This window comes from Columba livia, chromosome 4 (assembly GCF_036013475.1).
Source record: "Columba livia isolate bColLiv1 breed racing homer chromosome 4, bColLiv1.pat.W.v2, whole genome shotgun sequence".
Lineage (NCBI taxonomy): Eukaryota > Metazoa > Chordata > Aves > Columbiformes > Columbidae > Columba > Columba livia.
Genome location: NC_088605.1, coordinates 45,080,506 through 45,104,574, shown reverse-complemented (window position 1 = coordinate 45,104,574; position 24,069 = coordinate 45,080,506).

Below are 24,069 nucleotides of genomic sequence, written 5' to 3'. Positions count from 1 at the left end.
AATAACTATTCCTGCTCTGAATATGTTTATGGATAAGTTTTGTGGCTCTTTTCTCAACCTTCATCTTGCTCTATCAATGTCTATTTGATAAATAAATCTGTTAATCTACTGTATCCAGGTTTATTCTACATTCTGTCTCTATAAAGTCAGTGTCCTATAATGACGTGGTTCTTCATAGTATACATTTTTGTAATAGTATTATAGAGATCTGAAACATATCCAGCAAATCTATGTATGGTACAGGGAGGAAGCAAATAGACCCCACTAAACTTCCTTTACTACCTTTGTCAATTTTACTTTTTTAAAAGTTTTCTTCCTGAACCTTTTGTTGTTGTTTTGTCGTTTGTTTTATTTTGGGTTATTTGTGTATGTTTGTTTGTTAATTTTTTCCTCTTTTTGTTTCCACTATTTTGTTGATCTCCAATAAAAGGTTGGATGTTTTGTATCTTCATAGTGCAGAATATGTTTTCTTATAGCCTTTTTTTGCCTTTATCAGGTGGCAGCATTTTTTAATTTCAAACTGTGTCATTGAAGTGGGTAATATCACTACCATGGATAGATAGGCTTCTTACAAAAAATTGGGTATTATTGAGGGGGTGAAAAATGTCTAGAAAGAAAATAGTCATATGCTAGATAGAAAACTGACTATTTAAATAGAATATAAAAAAAATAATATGCAAGGAAAAAACTTCTTGTTCTACATTTAATAGCATTATAAATCTCCTTCCAATGTGGTTATCAGGCCTTTTGTTTCTGGATGGACCTGATGAGGGTATGCTGAGAGAACTGAAAATGAGCATGCAAAGACAACTAAAAAGAAAAATAAATGAGATCATTAAGAACCAATATTGTCTTAGCCAAGTATGAACATTTCTTAATTTGCAATTTTCATCAATTTAAAACTACATATTGAGTGCTGTATTAGACAGTAATTGGGGTAGAGGAATGACAGCTGTATTTGTGTTATGGACTGCACGTACAAATGTGTAATATTTCTGTAGTGATGTAAATGTAATTCTCCTTAATTAAGCTGATTCATAACAATATAAGTATATAAAAGCCAATGAAAAGGTGCCAAAGTAGTTGCTCTAGGTTTTATCAGGAAAGGAGCCAGCCTGAAGAATCAGAGTTGACAGGTTCCTTCATGGATCCCAAATATGAGGGCAGTGGGGCAGAGAGAAAAGGTTTCTGCTCTTTGTCTTTCTAACAGACTTTAGAATAGGAAGTGTTAGTGCTGTGGGAAAAATACTATATTTTCTTTATGGTACTGTCTTCCTATTCAGTACTGCTGCACATGAGAATGAAATTTGATGGATGAGAAAGGGATTTTTTTTTTTTTTTGGTGCAATTCAAAATTGTTTGTTATTACTGAAATTTTGTTTGTTATTATTGAAAATTCAGTCTCTCTCTGAACTACCAGGCTCCCTGAACTTCCTTCTCTCACACTTACTTTGACCACTTGGCTGACAACTGCAGTTTCACTTCTTGTTCTTAAATGGGGAGAAATAGATCATAATTTCTGAACTAAGCAAAATTTCATAGGTGGTATTTTCATTGTTGAGATTGTGTATGACTACTTGGAAATCTTTTCAGGTGCTTTAAGATCATGCAGATAATTTCATGAAAACCTGGTGAATATTTTTACCAGAGCTCTGTAACATCAGACAGAAAATCCTTTAAACTTATAAAGCCCTGGAGATGAGAATAAGATACAGAACAGTTTTTTAATTGATATATCAAATGTGTGCTACTTTGAGAAAAACAACACATGATACAATACAATAAGGAGAGAGTTCTTTTATAATTTTGAACGTCTCTTTATAGTTGGAGACAACTGTTTCTTTGTGACAGAGAGGACTTCAGTTTTGCCTGCTTATTTGTCTATCCTAGACCCTCACGCAGTGCTGCTCATCATCTCTGTATCAGACAGCCTTCCATGGGAAATTGATATAGTGGCAAAGACCCAAATTGTTTACATGCATTTTCTTGCCTGTCACCCTTTTCAAATGTATAACTGTTTGGATTTGAAAGTTTGTTTTGTCTTTTGCTTGAGGGACTGAAAAGATGCTAATGACTTGGGGATAATATAAAATAACAGTAAAAAATTTCAGAAAAAATATCCAGATTAAAAAAAAATATGAAGTGTATCACGTTAAAGTTATAATATGTCTAGTTATAAAAATCTGCAATACAGTTATTGATAAGAAAGCATTATTTAGTGTTTTTAGAATAGGGTAACTTAAATCTCTTAATATCTATCTATTCCATCAGCTTGCTTCACTTCATCAATCATTTATATAATTTGTAATCTTTAAATGTAGTTTGCAGATGCTTTTGGTTGCATTATTTTTTATCTCTGTGCTGTAATGCATATTGCTATTGCTGTTATTAATAAGTATTGATAATAAATTCCTGTAAGTGTTGCTGTTTAGGCAGAATAAGAAAAGGACTCTGAAATTTATGTCCTTCTATATAGTTAATTTGTTTTTGATCATGTGAGTAAAAAAAATAATTGTAAAATGAGAAGAGAAAAGGTGTAAGCACTCTGCCCCCCGTGATTTTCTCAATTTCCCAATTAACGAAGGGCAAGGGTGTGGTCCGTGATGATGTTTTGTTTTGGCATTAGGCAAGTTTATTTGGAGGAAGCCTCTGTGCTTTCAGCAAAAACTACTTATCTGCTATAAATATGTATTGTCTAGTGCTTAGAAAAACATGGCCTGGTCCAGTCAAGGATCTCTCTTTAGTCTCAGGCTGCTGTGGAACTTGGTAACAGATCCAGCATACCTGAGAATGTCAGGGGTGTGACAGCCTATAGGTGGCAGGCCATTAATTGAATACAAGAAAACACCTTTTTTTATCCTTGTAGTTCAATTAATGACTTCTGCAAGGATATTAAATTCACCTGGTCCCAGTATATTTTTGAATAGGTAATTAATAACAAAGCTACAACAATACCAGCTAAAGAGTGAAAACAAAAGCATGCATTTGTGGAACAGTTTTCTTAGTATTTTCCTATACCTTTATTATAATTCTTTGTGCAAGTAGGCAGAGCAGTTTGCAGAGTGACTTAGAGGATGAGCTAAATGCTCTGAGATGTACTTGTCAAAGAATGGCACTCTTGTCTTTCCATTCTCATGTGAATTAGCCATTCTGAGATGAAAACAAGTATAGGTAGATCAAAGCTGCTACATACATGTTTAAGATTGACTGTGTGGAGCCAGCAGCCAGAAACAAGAATTCTGAGTCTGCTGGCATATTTCCTTGATCAGCATGAGGATTTATTTGGTATGTTTCCTGATACAGGATATATAGTCTGATAATCCTTAGCCAGCAAACTGGCTGTGGCTCTGTGATTTTGCCACTGATTCGTGCTGCATACAGATTACTTAAACTAAATTGATCTCCTTTTCTCTGTTCTAATATGTGCTTCACAGGGATGAAAACAGACAGATTTGGTTTTGCCAGCTTTATAATTCACTTTGTCAGGCATTTAACCGGAGTTTATGGTAAGATCATTACAAAGTAGAAATGGAAAAAGTATTTTGAAGTATGAACAATGTAAATACTTCTCCTAATGAGTATGCAAATTGAATTGGGTTAAAAACCTCATCTAGGTGTTCCTGCTCTGGCAGGGGGATTGGACTAGATGATCTTTCGAGGTCCTTTCCTATTCTAACATTCTGTGATTCAGTGTGAAAAACCACTTCTGATAATTTTAATTAAACATCACTGTAAATGACACTATGTGATCTCAGAAAGACCTTTTGCTCTTTCACATTAGTATTGTGACCATGGCGAGTCCCTGAGGCTGTGAGGGGCTTCTTTTCTAAACATGTCAAACTGGGCTTCTACCATAGTCCCTTTCAATAATTTTTTTCTTGGGTAACATCCCTCCTTATAGAGCTGTGTACTAAGATAAAGGAAGGAAATGGGAAATGTTAGAACCTCTGGACTTTCTGCCACAGCTATAAGCAACCTGTCTTCATGCAGCAGATTCTTCTAAGCAATTGTTTTCTACTGTGGTGATGTGTCATGCTGGTGGTCTGGTGGGGAGAAACGGTTTAATCACCTGCTGTGGAACAAGTTCACAGAGTTTATCTGTGACAAGCAAGTAAACAAGTGGCAGGCACGTATTTGTTTTCTTAAAACCACAAATGTTGGTCATTATTATTGGAAGATGAAAACACTTATTCCAGGTGATTGTCATCTATTTAATGGAAGGAAGATGCTATACATTTTTTGGTCCCATCAGAAATTGTGCTTCAGTTGCTCTTTTTGAGATCCGATAGCTATGTTCAAGTATGTGATGAATGCCAAAACTTATCCTATGCTGGACCACTCTCCATCATCTTTGCCAAGTCTTGGGAAATGGGAGAGGTGCCTGAGGACTGGAGGAAAGCAAATGTCACTCCAGTCTTCAAAAAGGGCAAGAAGGAGGACCTGGGTCACTACAGACCGGTCAGCCTCACCTCCATCCCTGGGAAACTGATGGAACGACTTATCCTTGGTGCCATCTCAAAGCATACCAAGGATAAGACGGTCATTAGAGGCAGTCAACATGGCTTCACCGAGGGGAAGTTGTGCTTGACCGACCTCATTGACTTTTATGAGAACATAACAAGATGGATGGATGATGGCAGAGTGGTGAACGTGGTCTGCCTTGACTTCAGTAAGGCATTTGACACAGTCTCCCACAGCATCCTCACAGCCAAACTGAGGGAGTGCGGTCTGGATGATTGGGTAGTGAGGTGGACTGTGAACTGGCTGAAGGGAGGAAGCCAGAGATTTGTGGTCAATGGGGTGGAGTCCGGTTGGAGGCCAGTATCTAGTGGAGTGCCTCAAGGGTCAGTACTGGCGCCAATATTATTCAATATATTCATTAATGATTTAGATGAGGGAATCGAGTGTACTATCAGCAAGTTTGCTGATGACACTAAGCTGGGAGGAGTGGCTGACATGCCAGAAGGCTGTGCTGCCATCCAGCAGGATCTGGACAGGCTGGAGAGTTGGGTGGAGAATAACCTGATGAAATTTAACAAGGGAAAGTGTAGAGTCTTGCATCTGGGCAGGAACAACCCCAGGTTCCAGTATAGGCTGGTGAATGACCTATTAGAAAGCAGTGTAGAGGAAAGGGACCTGGGGGTCCTGGTGGACAACAGGATGACCCTGAGCTAGCACTGTGCCCTTGTGGCCAAGAAGGCCAATGGCATCCTGGGGTGTGTTAGAAGGCGGGTGGTTAGTAGGTACAGAGAGGTTCTCCTCCCCCTCTATTCTGCCCTGGTGAAACCACATCTGGAGTATTGTGTCCAGTTCTGGGCCCCTCAGTTCAAGAAGGACAGGGAACTTGCTGGAGAGAGTCCAGCGTAGGGCAATGAAGATGATTAAGGGAGTGGAGCACCTCCCTCATGAAGAAAGGCTGAGGGAGCTGGGTTTCTTTAGCTTGGAGAAGAGAAGACTGAGGGGTGACCTTAATAATGTTTACAAATATATAAAGGGTGAGTGTCGCAAGGATGGAGCCAGGCTCTTCTCAGTGACAACCAATGATAGGACAAGGTGTAATGGGTTCAAACTGGAACACAAGAGGTTCCACTTAAATTTGAGAAGAAACTTCTTCTCAGTGAGGGTGACAGAGCACTGGAACAGGCTGCCCATGGGGGTTGTGGAGTTTCCTTCTCTGGAGACATTCAAAATCGACCTGGACACATTCCTGTGTAGCCTCATCTAGGTGTTCCTGCTCCAGCAGGGGGATTGGACTAGATGATCTCTTGAGGTCCCTTCCAATCCCTAACATTCTGTGATTCAGACACAGTTCCGTTTACATTTCAGCATGTGAAAAACATTTCCACTTGTCACTGGGAATGTAACCCTCTTTACAGTGTTCAGAAGACTAGGAAATCAACATTTGTAAGGTATTACAAGTTGTTGTCTGAAAATTAATGGTTGTTATTGTTTCATGTTTTACAGGTACCTACTGAGAACTCAGGAAGACTTACACTTATTTTTTCATTAAAGTGTTAAGGATACTGTATGTATCTACATAATAAATACTGTCATACTACTTTGTCACTTGGCAGCCCAGTGAAATAATTAAGAGTTTAGAAAAATGTGACTGTGTCCGTAGTTAATAAGCTTCTTAATTACACAGAAATCACCAAGTTGATGCTTTCAGAACTGAATATTACAATATAACTCTAATATATCACCATAATATCAGTGCATTTCAAAATTATCCAGAAGCATTTCCAAACAATGTTTCTACTTCAGCCTTTTCCCACTCTCAGTACTCTGATTTACCTTCTGTTAGATTATTTTCATGCTATTACTATCAACAATAATGTCTCAAGTCTAAGAGAGAAAACACCTTCAATTTGGAAGTTGAAATTTAAACAAGATAAAAATTGAATTACTTTTATAGTACTAGGATATGAGACCATTACTTCTTTCTAGCCTTGTTTATGTTTTAAAACATTGCAAGCAGCCAAGAGTGACCAAACACATTGATACATGATTCTGTTTTCACTCGTGAGTTTTCTGGATTAGTTTCCTTTTACCTCACATTTTAGGGTAGGAGGAATGGAGGAGTAAAATTAACATGAACTGGAAAATTCTCTGGAATGCAGGAGGGTAAATGGTTCAGGAGGTCTCATGCTTAGCAGCAGGATAATATTCAGTGTTCTGGAGCTGTGTTTCAGAAAGTACTTTAAAATACAGAAAAATGTATTTAAGTTCAGGAAGTGCTGCTCTTCTCTTCTTAATGGCAGCCCCCTAAAATTTAAAAGCTTATAAAATCTGCCATTACATGGCAAATTTAGAAAAGAGAGTAGTGTAGTGCTTCTAAATACTGCACTGGTAATTAGATGTTGGATGGCATTCCTACTACTGATTATTGACTTCTGTTCTTCATCTACTCTAAGTGCTTAAAGGATAACAGGAAAATGTCACTGCTTTCCCTAAAGGTAATTGGAAAATCTAATTTGTCTTACAATCTTTCAGTGAAGCTAAAGACAATAAATTAGGAAGTATAATTTTCTACACTTGATGGACTCCTACATGGACTCCAGCTGCTTGCAAAGCAGCTGTCAGTGAAGGCAACATTTTAAACTGAGCAGTGCATGTGCAAAATGGTAGGGGATCTTAGTTAATTTTTACTTCAAATGTACTTGTGATACAGAGCTAATTTGAAAAAACAAACAAACAAACAAATTATAACCATATATGTATTAGGTATATTTCATGGATGTTTTAAGTCCTTCCACCTTATTGGAATGCTTCCCTCACCCTGCCCCCAGTGAAATCCAGATTCCACAGCAATCAAAAATTGAGTATATTTCTTCCAGTATAACATTTCCCTGAGCATCTCTACCTAATTCGAAGTAGCAGTTATGAGATTTGCATATGTTTGATGCCTTCTTAATGAAGGATGCTTAAAATTTTTCATATTATATAGCAAAATTTAAATTAATGACTGAAATAGAACCTTTTCCAAGAACTGTGATCTTTGTCAGTGAAAACAGAAATACAATAGTTTGTAATTTTTAGTAAAAAAAAAGGTAGATAGGTGGATTTTTAATAGAAGTTTCATGGCTTGAAATGTGATTCTCTCAGGGGTTGCAGAACCTCATAGCTTGACAGGGGCTCCCACAGCAATGCATCACCAGTTTGAGCCAACAGCCAAGCTGTGCATGTATTCCTGATAGCCAGGGGCACAAATGTGCCACCTATACACGTGTCACACACAAACACATGCCCCACAGAACAGAGCCCCTCACCAAGGAAAAGTTAGGAATGGAGTTTTATGAAAAGGCAAGGATGGACTGTTCAGGTGCAGAGTATTGCCAGGCAAGTGTATCAACAAGCCCTGCTTACATGCAAGTGTGCACTGAAACGCAAATAACTTGTTGTTTTTTTTGTGTGTGGCTTTGTTTGTTTATTTTTCTGTAAAACCTCATAATTCACCTAAGAGACATGCAAGAGAATTGTCATACATCTAACTGATGGCTAGCCATATAGCTTAAGCAGATGACAACTGAAAGTAAAGAACACTAAAGAAATTATGAAGGAACAAAATAATTTTTATTTAGAAGAATACCAAGTCTGGAATCTGAAGGATAATGCAGTACAGTGTTCTGTAGTATTTGTGAAGTGTGGGACAGAAGAGGCTAATAACTTGTGCATGGCCAGAATTTGTATTTACCTTGCCCTGTTTGTTTTCTTTTGCTAGTATTTATAATTCTGTGATTCCAGGATGCTTTGTTCTAACTGAGAACTTCAGCATTATATGTACAACAAATAACTTGAGTATCTCCTAGCTGTCAAATCTCCAAGTAGAGTCTATGAAGATGGTATAATTATTAGAAAGGTCACTTATGTCCCAGGATTTGGTTCTTCCTTCCTCTACCAAGTCTGAGCAATTTTTTATGAATTATGAAGAAGCTAGAAAGTAGTTTTTATTTCCTCCTAATTAAAAAATACTACTGGTATTGTATTATTCACAATCAAAAATTCTTGAAATGCTTAACACTTAGAAGCCTACTAAACACCAAAAAGTTTTCAGAAATGTATTGCTTAAAAACAGATACAGGATTTAAAGGATGGTTCTGCTCTGATGCTTTCTGTATTTTCCGCTATGTATACATATATTATTTTTCAATATGTAATCTAGTAACTATGACCATCCACACTGAGAACTGTGCTCATAATTCATATGTCATTCCTGAAGTTTTAGCAGGACTATGTTCTACTACTCATCTAAGAAGAAATGCGGTAATTAGTGCTTAGTTAATTATGTAAATGTTGGCTGGCATATAGCATATGCAGAGGACAGCTGACAGAAAACAGAGATATGGGAATTCTGATGTAACGAAATGCCTTTTAACAGAACTTTGGAAAAGTATCAAGAGTAGAATAAAAAAAGATAAAGGGATTACACTTTTTTTTGCAATATTGAGGTTTGGTGCAGAAGAGCCTTGTACTGTGGTGGTGCGGGTGGGTGCAGCTAGCAACTTCAAAGTATGCAGTGTGCCGAGGATTAAAAGTCAGCGAACAAGGAGCGAGAAGCTCAGGGACTGTTATGCTACTTTTCCAGGAGACAGAGATTGTGAAGAGCTCAGTAAACGGGGAAAACTGGGACTGTCTGTGGGAGCTGTGATGTGTTGCTCCTACTGTGTGAGGAGCCTAAAGGTTAGCAGTGAGATACCCTCCAAAGGGGAAGGACACTGAACTCCACCTAGCAAAAATTTGGGTGAATTATGAGCTTAGTGGGAAATCAACCCCTCTATCCCTGCTCTTGTCTGTATTTCTATACTGACAGGTTTACATGCATATATGGGACATGGTACATATGTAATTTTGGTATTTGATCATTGAGTTCTGTTAAAGGTCCTAGCGAGTGCTGTCTGGCTCCAGTGGTGTGCTGCCCTTCATTTTGTGTGTGTGCATGTGCTTTATCTTGTGTAGAATGGTTCCCAAGTTATAAGCTCTGTGGTTTCTTCCTCAGAGAACCAGTTCAAATAATTCACTTACGTGCTTTGTGATCATCTCGTCCTTTCTCAGTACTGTCTTCATATTATACTTTGAATGTCAGTTGGCACCATAGATGCTTTAGCAGGCTGTCTCTGAGATGTTTGAAGAAGGTTTTAGAACTAGTTTTGATCCCTAAATCTAGTTGCTCCTCAAACACTTTTCTTGCCCTTCCTATCTACATTCTTAGTAGCTGATGTATAAGATGCTTTCTTTAATCTTCCTTTGGTTAAAATTTTAGTATTTTAAGGTTATCTTTTTATTTCTACGCATACCTTATGCATAGGATTCCAATTTTTCAGTGCAAATATTTCTGGGTTAATTGCTGTAAACTGTCTCCTATTAAATGAAAATGCAGGACTTTAAAATAAAACCTCTCTAAAACCACAAGACCAGCTCTTCCCTTTGACAAGAATGTGAAAATTCATGTCAAAGTTTACAACCAAACCCCCTTCCTTACCAAAAGAACTCTGGAAATACAAAACCTTTTGTAAAGTAGAAACAAACAAAATCTAAAAAGCTGTGAGTGCACAAGCTTAGAAGTAATGGCATAATTTAAAATATCTTTTTAATAAAAAAAAATTATTGAAGGAAAGTAACTATAGAAAAGGCATGTTGTGCAAGTTATGACCTTCTTAAGTCTTATTCTGTGCATTTTGTCTTTTCCCTAACTTTACCTCCTTGCATATTAAAATTCTAAACTTCTTGGAAACTACACTTGCTAAAACAGCCTAAGCCTATTTTTGTTCTTTTAAGCAGTAGAGTACAGTGAATAAATTATATCACATTGTCCTTTCATAGCCTATCAAAGTTGGCATGGGCTGTTGAGTATTTTTCTTAATTTACTTTAAATAATTTTCAAATAGTCCCCTGTATATTGATATTCCATTGCTTGTAGCTTCAGGATGTGGAACATTCTCAAGCTTATTATAGTTTATACTTATACTTGTTATGCTATAAATGTAATATTGCGTTAATACATTTATTGCATTCAAGGTTTTCAAAAGTTTCCAACAGAATACCTTCTGAGCCAAAGGCATGAGTCAAAGTCATTTTCCTCCCTCTCCCCCTTTATTTGTATATGCCTAGACAGACCGTCAGTTCACCTGGTATCTTTGCAGGGGATTGTTAGTCTATGTTATGCAAATTACTGCAGAAGAAGGAAAAATGCAGTGAATGACCCTTTAAGACTGCAGAAACAGTAAGACCTTACAGATATAGCTGTGCTATTTTTGTCGTGTTAGAGACTATTTTTTTGAGCAGTGGATACATTTCAACATATTCACAGTAGGATACTCCTTATCTGTAGAGTCTGAGGCTCAAGTGTTCCAAGAGTTTTGTAAAATAATAATGAAGTAGATGGTGTTGATATGAATAATGCATGTTATGCTGGAGACTTAGCAAATTTCCTGGGGTTTATGAGACCTGTATTGCTAGTACTGATCCAGTTGTACCAGAATAGGGAATTCTCTTTCCTGGAGTTGAAAAATCTGAGTTTCCATGCCATCAGTGCTATGAAATATACCGAAAAGCCCTGCACAGGGTGAAGAATTGCATTGCTGTCAGCTAGTCATAGTTGTGTCTGGAGACCAGGGTTACCTGATTTCATCAAAGTGCAAAGTTTGGGTTCCCATTTGTCTCTGCCTGTCTAAATGGAAAAAGACAAAAGTATATTGAAAAAGTTAGTAGACCATCATAGATAGCTGGGAGAATTACAGAAACAAACAAATTTTTTAAAAGGTGTTCTTACAGGGTACAAAATAGCCTTAAGCCTTAATAGGCTTAAGTTCCAGTTTCTGGTCAAACTCCATACTCATCACACTGAAAGGATTAAACACCATGGCTTTTTGAAAATGTGTTGACCTTTGCACTTTTATTTTATTAAGTCCTTTATAGATGCTTAAAGTTTATAAAAAGTTATAGGAAAGGATGCGAATGTTGAGTAAACTTGTCATGAGAAAGACCTGTGAGGCATAATGGTTTTGTTACTGCCAAGTTATAGAGTACAATACTTGGAGGACCAATGCATTTTATGGGAACATCATGCACTTAAGGTAAGAGAGCAGAAAGGCTGAAAAATCAGGGAATACAATTGATTTTTAATTTAACCTTTGCTACATTATAAGTAGGTGAATTGAAGAAATATTTACAAGTAGTCTGAAGTCCAAGCTTTGTAGTATAAAGCAAATAAGTGTATTTTTGTTATTACTTCAGCACCCAGAATTGTAAAACATATGTTGTAGAGAAATGAGCAAATAAACTATTTTCATAAATAGATTTAGAGTGAGATCAATAGATAAATATGTAGAATGAGGAAGAGAGAATTATAGTACTACTAATGAAAAACCCATTGTTACTCAAGTGTTATTCTTTATCTTTTCTGTACTCATGCATATTTGCAGGAAAGAGGGAGAATCAATCCATACAATGATTCACTATGCCTAGAAGAAATTATTAACAAATCCTGAGGTAGGACAATGGTCTATATTTTTCACACTCTCAGTTTTTGTTGTTGTGGAATATGCTTTTCTGCCTGCTGGACTGCCAAGTGACTAAATCACATTTCCTTTAACCCGCTTGTGTGAAACTGTTCCGAGAGTCATGATTGTACATTAAGCGTCATGTTCATTGAGGCAACTATTGGTAATGAAAACTAAAAAGGTTGGAACATAAGAGGGACTGAAACCCCAGCGTGGTCTAGCAGGCTGCCTGTGCAGCATGGGGAACTGGAAGCCTGACCCTGTGACAGCCTTTGGCACAGAGCTGCAGGAATGCAGCTTCTGAGGAACCCAGCAAGCCAGCAACCCAAGCCAGCAAACTAAGGAAATCAAGGCAGGATTCTGCTTTTTTTTTGTTGTTTTTTTTTTCTCCCCGCCCTCGAGGGACCTCATCAGAATCCAGTTATCTCCATAAAATGCTGAACTGGAAAACACTAGTAGAAACGTAGCTCCACATTTTCCAACTGATTCTAAAAACCAGAATTACACTTCTAGCAATGTTGTGTTACTTAACTGTTTTGGTAACAAGAGCTCAAGTAAGATAAATGATCAACAATTTATACAGTACAGCCAAGGCTAGTTTTCTGAACTCTCTGCAAAGGTTCACTTTAATTTTCTTTTATTTATTTATTTTCTAAAAATTTTGTCAAGCACAAAACTGAAACACAGGAGGAAGTGTGTCCTTTTCCCTCAAAATCCAGAACTGCTTTCTCTTCAGGAGGTATCAGCTTGCTTGGGATGATTTCACTCCAGTACCCTAGGTACCAGGGCTTAAAATATGTGGGTGAACTAATAATACCAATAACTAGAGCCCGTAGATATGGGTTTATCTTGTTTATGAATATATATTGTACATACTAGTTATAAATCTATATAAATATTTAGCTCTATTAGATACCATTAGAAGATAGAGCTATAGTGTTGTGGGAACTTCCTTGATCTAAATATGAATATTAAAAACTGTAGTAAATCTTTTAATTCTACCTACCTATTTTAGCTATTTTATAAAACTACGATTAGATTTCAACACACAAAATCAACAAAAAAGAACCTTTTGGACGTGCATTTCTTTACAGAATTTGGGACATTAAGACTAAACTGTGTTGTGTCAGGAATTTAGGATTAATCAGCCTGGCTTTCATTCTGATAAACCATACAAACTTAAATGATACAAGTGTAAATCAGTCCTCCTAGGTACTATGCACATAAAATCCAATTGTAAACACTTAACACAAAACCCATGATACATGAATGCCATGAGCAAAAGAGCACCAATTATGCAAACTGCCTTCCAGATGGTGCAGCCTATGTTTTTGGATAATTGCTTGAAATGATACAGTGTGTGTGGGGTGGGGGGAAGGTAAGTGGAAACCTTGCTGCAGTCTAGATATTTTATATAAAAGAACGCAGAGGACCCAAATCCATAATGGTTTGCTTGCACTTTAATTTTAGGAAGATAATACATGAGAGAATTCACGATTCTGAAACACTCGTGGCAAATGCACAGTAGAAACAAGTTCTTTCACAATTGTGATTAAAAGGAGCAACTCAGCAGCAATTGCACTGAACTTTCAGATCACCTGAATGTGAAAGCAGCATTATATATCTCTGGTGTGCTTCATCAGCATAGCATGATTATGGGACTATAAAGACAGGTGTCTGTGTTTGGTTTAGTCCTCTGAGAGAGGCTCTTGCTCTTCCTACTCTTTGACCACTCAGAGTTGTGAAGTGAAAGTGTCTGTAGGTACAGATTTGAAAAGTCCCCTGCTGGAATAAGTGTAGTGGAGAGATCAAACAGCACGGTGTCATTTTTCACACTAATTTCTCAGTTTATTGTCTCTGACAGGGAGGCACATCAAGTGTGAATGTGCATTGCAGAATTTGTGGTTGTTTGCATGAAAATTCTTAACAGACCTTGGTTACTTAGCCAAAATAACAAAACAAAACAAACAAAACAAAACAAGCTTAGAACCTATCATAGAAGTAAAAGGAAGAAATCCACTGGATAAGAGACAATCCTGAACTCCTTATATTTCTTATATATATGCTTTAATGGATGGTCAGAGAAACAAACTCATTGTCTTCCTCTTTATGTCCTGTTGTGTAGAAATGCTATTCAGTGCTATGAACAACCATTGTGTCTAGGCTGGCTCTGTGCACTCTTCCTGTTTGAAATGTGCTCAGCTTCAGCTAGGGACAGGTTCAAGAACAGGCTAAATTTATACTTCTGCAAGGATATCCTGATCATGTCTGAGTAGATGGTTTTCATGTCTATACATGTTGTGGTGAAAGCCGTGCTACTGTTCTCTCCATTGGAAGAGGTGAGAACTGCCTTTTTGTCTCCACAGATCTCTACAGCATTCACTTCTTTGGGCTGATACTAGGAATTGGATTTTCTTCTTCCTGTCTCCCTAAGCAGAAGTAATCTGAGAGCTTCTCTTGTTTTCCTTGTCTGACAAGTTTGAAGTAAAATTTTAAAAACAGAGCTGCACAACAATGTAGCACAAAATTCCTACATTCTCATTTTTGTCACTGGAAACATTTTTCCCAATGAAACAATGTTCCTGTAATGTATATCAGTTGGAATATCTCTCACTCTACAGAGTTTAGAAGTGAATTTTGTTTTTCAGAATATACAATACCTAGAAAACTGATAGCAGTATCTCACCAGAAATACCTTTCCCTCCTTCCGCAGAACTTGCTGAGTACAACCTCTCAGTGTGTGGATGGCAGCAGGGGTGGTCAATGGGCTTATTTCCCCCTTCTTCCTTCTTTTTTTTTTTTTTTTTTTTTCTTTTCTGGTGGTTGGTTGGTTTTTGTGTGTTCTGTTTTAGTTTTGTTTGGTTTTGGTGAAAAAGCAGATGGAATATGATTTTCATCACATCCACACTCATTGGACTATGGATATTCCTTTAAGCAAAAATCAGTGGGCCGAACTGTTCATAAGCAAAATGACATGGAAGTGTTCTCTGAGGATGTGATACAATTGATATACAGAAAAGTGCTTGTGACTGGTATCCAGGGTACAGGGAACAAGTCTATTGCAAGTCTGTGTAAGTCTGGACTTAAAGCTTGTCCTGGTTTTGTTAAAGACCAGTTCTCTTTCAGTGATTTTTCCTTTCAGCTAAGTTCTTCAAAGTACCTTCTAAATAGCTGCATATTTTTTGAGATGCTGTTCACTCTGGGACTGAGAAGATGACTAGTGGAATGCAGGAGAAGCCCTGTGTTTAGATGTATTGCTATAACAACCAAGAAGACTGATAAGATTTCGCGAGAAGGGCATATTTGCAAGGAGGGGCAGACAGAACAGGTGACTAAAACTGACCAACTGAGCATTCCATCCCATATACATCATACACACTATAAAAGAGAAAGATCACGAGGGTCTTGCTGTCTTCGACCATGGCCGGCATCTAAAGAGGACCCTGCCACCCATGCCTGTGATCCAAGACCTGAGGCACTGCATCTCTGAATCCAGTTCTAGTTTGCTGTGATGTCCTGCCCAGGACTTCTGAGTGCCTGCCCTGCAGCTGCTGGAGCCACACCAGCTCCGCATACCGCAGGAGGGGTTAAGTGCTGCTCTACCCCAGGACATTCAAGATCGGTTTTGTATATTTTGTATAATTTTCTCTATTTAATAGTAGCATTAGTAAAGCCTTTAAAACCTTTCCAAATTGAAGTCTCTCTTCCTTCTTCCTTATCACTTTTTCCTATCTAAGGGGAGGGTGAGTGTGTGGGTAACAGAGAGCATCTGCCATGGTTTGTTGTTGCCTTCCAATTAAACCTTGACAAGCTTAATCCTGACATTTGCTACCACTGTAGAGGGAGCATGTCATCTAAATGGGGAGCAAAGCACACACAGGGATAAAAGGTACATCATGTGAAACAGATATGTGTGGCACATGAACCAGTGCTAAAGGAAGTGATCTAAAGCTGGTTTCTCCTTTACACCTATACTGTATAATATAGAAAACTGCTCCCAATCAGGAAGGCTTCAGTTTAACTAAGCACTGTGTGATGAACCACCTTTTTTGTCAGTTCCAAATCCTGCACCAGCTGGTTTTGTTTGATCCATTCTATTCTTGTATTTGGAGGGTTAGTGAAAAATTTGATACATTCTAATCTGTGTGTGTTACTTATGATTTTGTAGCCCTTAGTCACATGGTTTTTGATCTAAACCTCCTTAGTCATTAAAGCAGCTCCATGTTATTTTCCTTTTCCAATTCTATATAATTTTTCAGGATACGTAGCCTAGGCTTCTGCAACGTTTTTAAGATGGAGCAAACCATGAATTGTATAGTGCTAGTCACATTTTATTTCTCCTTCCTAGCTGTAATTAATATCTTCAGCTTGCTTTTTTGATTGCTATTGAACAGTAAGCTGAAATTTTTAGAGATCAGTCAATTATAACCTTAATACTTATTCTCCTTAGGGGCGATGTTCAGGTTAGATCCAATTATTTTATATGTGGGATTAAGACAGTTTTACATAATGTGTATCCAGTATACAGTTACCAGGATTGAAATTTTTTGTCTAGTCACTGCATCCTTTAAGCCTTTTCTGCGATTTTTCACTCTGTTTTCTACTCAAAATAACTCAGTATTCTTGGTAACTTGAGCACCTTGCTCTTCAGCTTCTTTTGTCCCTCCAGGTAATTTATGAAAAGTATAGTTTTTCTACTTTTTTCTGCTATGACTATTTATTCCCAGCCTCTGTTCCCTGACATTTAGCCAAGCAACTGTCAGTGCATGGACATTGTTATTTCATGGATACTTAGATTCCTTAACATATATTGTTAAGAGAATTGGTCAAAAGCCATTTAGATGACCAAGATGACTCTGTCAGTGAGATCTGTCTTGTCAATGTGCTTGTTATATCTTTCAGAGAGCTTCAAGACTACTCATGCAAAGGGAAGGCAAATTAGATCTTGTGGTAGTTTTCTGAGAAAACTCAAATACATCCATCTTATTTTCAGGATCTGAATATTGTTATGTTATCATGTAAAACTCTGTGGTATGGAAGTATAAACTAGATCTTGATGCTGATTCTGTGAGTCTTGTTGATAAATCCTGAAAAAGTAGCAACTCCATGGAAATACTAGCTAATTGGGAAGTTGAAAACCAGGGAGCCAAAGAGGTGATGCTGACTGGCTTTTTCTACTTCTTGAGTTCTTGTGGTTTCTAATTGGAGGTGTCAGGATGAGATCAATTTTACCTTTACAAAGTCTTTATACATAAAAATTTGTGAGTCTTAATTGCTTTAATTATTTGATGTAGCTTTGGGCCCAGTCCTATAACTGGTAGTTTATGGGAAGTTCTTTGTTCTGCCAGGAGATCCGAGACTGGCTTGGCTTCAACAACCACAAGGGTTCCAAAAATTAAGAGAGAGGTAAAGAGAATATATGCTTTATGATATTGTGATTAAAAGAATAAATATTCTTATCTTGTACTGTATTAGAGGCTTGTGGTGAAAGAAACTTAGCTCTTATGATTTCACTTTTTTACTGTAATACCAGTATGTCTGATGAATGGTTACGAACTTTAGTTGTATAAGTATTGGAAGCACTATAGAGGAAAAATGCCATATGTATTCCAGTAGCTATTTTTAAGTACTAGTTAATTAACATTAGAATCAATGGTCATATATTTATAGTATATTATCTGGGATACATTTGGCCTGACCTGGATAGAGTTTATATAATTTTGACTTTCAGTATCCTTTTTGACTGATGTTAACACTGATCAATCTCAACACAAACCAATATCCCCACATTGTTATTAGGAATAATATCTGTTAATATGAAGGGTGTGGAGAGCTGAAAATGAAGTTCTGAAATAGAAGACTAAGGCTCTCTGTCAGGAAAATGGGAAGTTTAATTTCACTTGTCTTCTCTTGTTTGTGGTAACATGACAAAGTACTGTAAGTATCTTTCCAGGCAGCAGTGTAGGACAGAAGCTCAGTACATTGTAGAAATACATTATAATTCATTTTTTTTTGTAGTGATTCCGTGTCAGAACCATGAATACTTTCATAAAATGAAAATATTTTCACATACATTACCAGGAGATAAGGCCTAATCCCAGACATGTATATCATATTAAAGATACTTGTGTATATGCCCTGAGATCTCAACAAACTCTTTGTTGGGAGGTGAAAGAGTGGACAGAGTCTGTTTTTTGTTCTTATTTTAGAAGTACTTGGGAATCTTTATGTTCTACATAAGCATGCCAAAGAGAAGTAAAATGAGTTTCACTGTTTTATCTAGTATCTGTATAACTCTTATGTTTAAGCAGGCAGTAAAAGGCCTGGGACCCAATTGTGCTGTTTTATTTTTTTCCGCTGCATTTTTTAGTTACCTTTAAAAGTACAGAAATAATTAAATGTTTTATGCAATTACTAGGGTAAAATTGTAGACATTTTAAAGGAATAATAGCTGCATTTCAGAAATAAGTGCTTTAGAAAAGTTCATCTGTACACACAGATTTACACATTTCAGGGTTGGATTTTTTTGTTTGTTTTCAAGATAGATCCAGTCATGAAAGAAGGCTTTGTACTCTGCCCAGTCAGGAGTGTTGCTACTCTTTGTTCTGTGGTTTAGTAGAAGAAGGGTTAATTGTTGTGTTTTTGAGCACTTATGATAATATTAAATTATTCTAATATTCTTGAATAATTGCAAACACAGGAATTGCCTGTACACTAAAAAGTCAGTGAGAGCTGTTTTCATATACATTAGAAAATTACATTTGTAATCCCATTTTCTAGCTGATCTTTAAATTACCAATGAATGCTACACTAACGAGTATGTCTCTCTTATTTTAGCCACTGCTAGTAAAGAAAACTGTATTCTTGTACTAGACTAAAAAAGCAGAGGAACAAAGATGTTGTTCTCTCTGAATAAAAACAAATAAATGCTATTGAAAATACTTATCTTGGGAGGATTCATAAGCCAGTTGTCTTTTTGTTGTTTTTGTCTTTTTAATTTTATTTTAATTTTATTTTTTGCTTTCCAGCTGGTAATGTCTGCCCCTAGAAAAGATGATGTTGGTTGAATGAGTAAGTGTTTTTATGAGACGCAGTGGTCAAGTTTAGAAATTTTGACTGGCTGAAATACAGTCCTAGATACAACATATTTTCTACGTAACTCTTTTCTGATATAACAGCCCTTTTTAAAGCTGGCCCAATAATACACATATACATGTATTTTAATAGTGCTTAGCTTTATACAGTATGAGGGTCCTTAAGCACAAATATTACATCTTGCTCCTGTTAGATATTCACCTTTCACCATTAAATCTACTATTTTCTACAGTAGATTAAATTGCCTCTTTTTCAACAGTTACTATTTTGATTAAGAGTTATTGTATCTTGCAAAGCTTCCTAGTGAACTCTTGAACTTATGCATTTCTCGTGCACAGCGGCACTAACAGACATCACGCTGTGAAGTCATAGATATCATTAGCAGAGACACACTGCGTTCCTGTGGTTCTCTAAGTGTTTCTTTTTTTTTTTTTTTTTTGCTTGATCCCATATTGACTCTTCAAGAATGTCTCCCAGGTCCAATTGTTCAAGTACTCTCCCCTTGTATTCATGTCTGACCTCTAAGAAGTGATATTAATTTAGCAAACTTTAAAAACTTTTCCTTTGATCAGGCCAGAGGGGTTAACAAATATTCCCAGTTAGATGTAAAAAAAATTCTTATATAATTCAGCTTAAGTTATTTTCCCAGTAATTTAACCAAAGTCTATGAAAGTAACACTTAACTAGTGTTGTCCATAAAATATGTTTGCACCAGTTTCAACTAACCTGTTTCAGAGCCTAATGAATAAAGGTTTTTCAAAGACTACAGGACTTCTGAACCCTCTCCTTGATATTTGATTAGTGTTGAATGATCTGAAAAAGAGGTGCCATTCATAGCTGTGCCAAACTTGTTTAGTTTGGCACAGCTATGAATGTTGGTTTTATAGATTTTTTGATTTTATAGATTTTTAAAAACCCGTTTAATTTATTTTCCTCTGTGTTCGTTGAATTTTACTTTGTGTTTGGATTCAGCTGCATCCCAGAACTCCAAGCAAAATCCTGGTTTCACTCAATTTCACACTGAAACCATGAAAAACCCACAAATTCCAACTGGTTTTGATGTGAAACCCTAAAGTAGCTTGGCTCAAGTTCATTCAAAAAGTATGTGAACCTTTCAGTGAATGTGGGCAGGGTTCCCAGTTTGTAATGAAACATTAATCCAAGCAGGTTTTTGGTATGGCATTGTATTCATTCTACATATTTTGTTTAGAACCCATGTCAAACCATTTCCGATACCTTCAGCGTAAGTTTGTTGTTCTGTTTGCAGCCTTCATTGTACAATTGCTTTTTCAGTAGAAACTGGAGGAAGCTGTTGAGCTGAAGCCCTTTGAAGGGAGTCTGCTGGCAGAATGTGTCCTATTCAGTTACTGTGGATCAGGATCTCATTTTCTCCCCATCAGTCCATTTGCTTTCAGCATCAATCTTTGTTCATGATTTCATAACAAAGAGAAATAGGGCCTTGGATATTCTACTGTGGTTTTTGTTCAGCTGTTAGCTGGCTCATGTCCCGCTCACTGATGGTTCAAAGTTTTAGTGTGATGGTTATAAATTCTTACTTATTTGGGGTTTAGTATTTCAATACTAGAATCTTCTTTCTACTGTTATAAATGCTATTATTATCATCATCCTGGATGGAAAATTATTTTTATGGAGGGCGGATGTATTTCATTTTTTAGAGAAGGTGGTAGAATGAAGAGCTTTGATTTAGTCACTGTTTTGTGATCTAAACAGTGTGAGACCTTGCATACGATTTTTAAGTAAGGCAATAGCTACAGGTAGTTTCATCAGTGAAAAAAATATTATCCCATTCTATATAGAAAGAAATATTCTGAGAGGATATTATATTATAGGGTAATTATCTACATTACCCTCTTTTTTTTTTTTTTTTTTTGTCTACTGAGATCTACAAGATTCAGCTAATGGTGAAATATGTTAGCGTTATTTTTGGTTTCATGTCTATAGTAACATTACATTCCAACCTAAATACTTATGTTGAGGGTCCTCTAGACAGCTGGGCCTGTCTTCATGCTATGCTTATCACAAATTTTATGGCATTTGAATTTGATTAATTTGAGTGAGGCTTCCAAAATTTATAACTTCATTCAGTTTATAGAAGTATTTTACCTTGCAATACCACTAATCTTTCTTAGAACAGATTTATCTTTTTTCCAGTTATCAAGAATTTTTTGCAAGCTCCTATTGAACTGAAAATAAGTGAAAATGACGTGCATTTGTGATGAAAGAAATATGTTCTTTTTATTTAGGAAAAGCTCTTCTCAAAGCTATTACTAATGGCAGTTTTGGCTGGGTGAGTACTATAAGACTTGACACTTTCAGCACTTTTTGGCTCCAGAAATCCTCAAATGCTTTAGAAGTTTGACTGTCCATGTGTGGGACAAACACAATTCTTAGCTTGTAGAGAAGGTTCTCAGGGGTTATTACCCACCTTAACTAGACCCTTCACGCGGAGAAAGATAGCGAGGCATGGCACTTCAGTCTTTCTATACACTACAGCAAGGTAGGTGCATCTGGCTCAGCCCAGACCTCAGAAGTGGGGAAAAAATGGGGAATGGGTTACATCCAGCAGGCACCCATGGAAGCCACTGCTGTAAGGAGTAGTGAGGGCCCTGTGGGAAGGAGGACTTTCACTACAGCAACTGCATTCCAGGCTAAGTCTTGTTACAAGACAGAACAAGCAGAGAGCTTCAGGGTGCCATGTATATCATGCTTTGTCTTGCTGGACATCTAAAGCTTTGTAAGATGGCATATGAGAGAAACATTGCTGGACGTCATGAGTTCCTAACTGTAGTCGGGGAAATGTAGAAAATGTCTTGTGTGAATTTAATATGGGATATATAATTTGAGGACTCTTATTTTACTTAGCACTGCTGGAAATGCTTCCCACAGCTTCCAGGCTATCATTTATCTCACCTTATGCTTAGGTTATACACTGCTTGGGGAAGAGGCAACCTTGGTGTCTTGATTCTACTGTACCAAATACAAAGGATCTCAACCTGTTACACCTCCACACATGAGTTTTTGTCATATAGTAATTTTTTCTTGTATCCCTGTAGCTCAGCAAAACAAGGACTGAGCTTGAAAGGACACAGCAATGCTTTCTAAGGTTTTATCAAGTTTATCAGCTGTCAGTGAAACCTGCTTGTCTTTGTCTCTTAGCTAAAAGAAAGTCAGCACTGTCTTCTTATGTCTACTATTTCCACTGGCCACAATGGAAACTGCTTTAATTTGCTCAGAATATTTTATCTCCTAGAACATAAATTCATTTTATACTGGATGGAATTGCTGGTGACTTGGTTAATATGAAAGCCTAATTCACTATTAGTTGTTCTAGAAAGAAATATGCTCTTTGTTGAATGATACAACAGGTTATCTCATAATAAAATAATAATATTTATGTCAAAGGTTTTACTCAGAAGAAAATGTTACTTTTGGTTGTCACATGTCATAGCAAAATATACTGTATTTGTGTCATACAGGAAAAAATGGGCATTCCTGCTACCCTCTGGATAAGGTGCCATCAGATTTGTGAGAAGAACATTAACTCTGTCATTAAAGAGTTTGGCTTGCTGGATCAAAATACACAGATACATGCCTGGTGTGATAAAACTGTTTATTTGTGGCATTTCAATATGGATTTGTCATAACTAAACCTAATCTAAAGCATAGCCTGATATTCCTTTTGCGTGAGGAGAACTGAAGAAATGAGTTATCTCTGTGTCCCTATCTCTGTCATCAAAGTGCTGTGTGACCTTCAGGAAGTCACCTCGTTTGTGTGTTAGTTTCCATAGCTGTTACAAGTGGATCACCTTCCTCCGAAGTCTTTATAAAGGGCTGTGATGGAAAGCACATTTAGAGCTAAATAATTGTTATTGCTGTTGATAAGAGGTGGGAATTTCCAATGTGGACTCTGTTTATTGCATAGCAATGGAGTTTGGAGTAGCATGTAATTGAGAATTGTAGTGAAATTCAAGTAGATTATTTTCCTTCTCTCTACTAGCAGGACAGGGTTCATATCCTTTCTCTTTTTTCGATGAGTGCCAACATTACTCTTCATTGCTATTGATGAAGACAATTTCCACAGGTTTTGGTTGCTTTGGTTACTTTGGGTAACACTAAAGTTTTTTTGCTACTGTTTTACTAAAATTTTCAGTGTTATCATTAAGCCTGTCTAAAAGAACAGTTTGTTCTAATTGAATTCTCATTACTATATAACATCACTTACACATATATTTAGGTCATCATTGGAGTGTATATGGTTGCTTTTTTTCCCTGTACATCAGAATGCTGAGCCTGCTCCACGTTCTGTCTTCCACGGTAGTTCTGCTGTGCTTTCTTCTAACTCCTGTCTAATTTATCTGCTCAGATGTAATACATGCAGTTCTTCAGTACTGGTCTTATCAGTAAATTATAGGGAGTTTAAATGCTGTTTTTAATGAGACGTCTAATCTCTAATCTTATAACATTGTTTACAGTGGGCTAAATCACACCTAACAGAAATCAAGGGTGTTCTATGTCGACATTATTTCGCTCTTGCAGAGAAAAAGAATGTAGAGGAAAGTAAACACTACGTTTTTCGATTCCTAAGGTTAAATCATAGCTCCACTGCATAAAAAAAATGTTGTTTTGTTTTGACAGAGTTTAGATTGAATTCCAGGAATTTCCTAGTCCTTCTTTGACCTGGGTTTTGGAAGGAAGACAAAGGAGGATGGAAATAGTAAAGTACCCATTTATGTCAGCATCATCAAAATACAGATTTGCTTCTGCTAACTGACTCCATTAGCTCTTGCTCAGGCCTGTGGGAACCGCGACTCTTTACTCTTCCCTTGTGAGTACATCTTTCAACACTCTCCCTGTACCACTTGCTGCACAGAGAAGCCCTGTAACTTGTTCACATCTGCATTTTACCGCTTAAGTGATGTTGTTAAGGGGAGGCTTCAAGTAGCCAAAGTGGTTC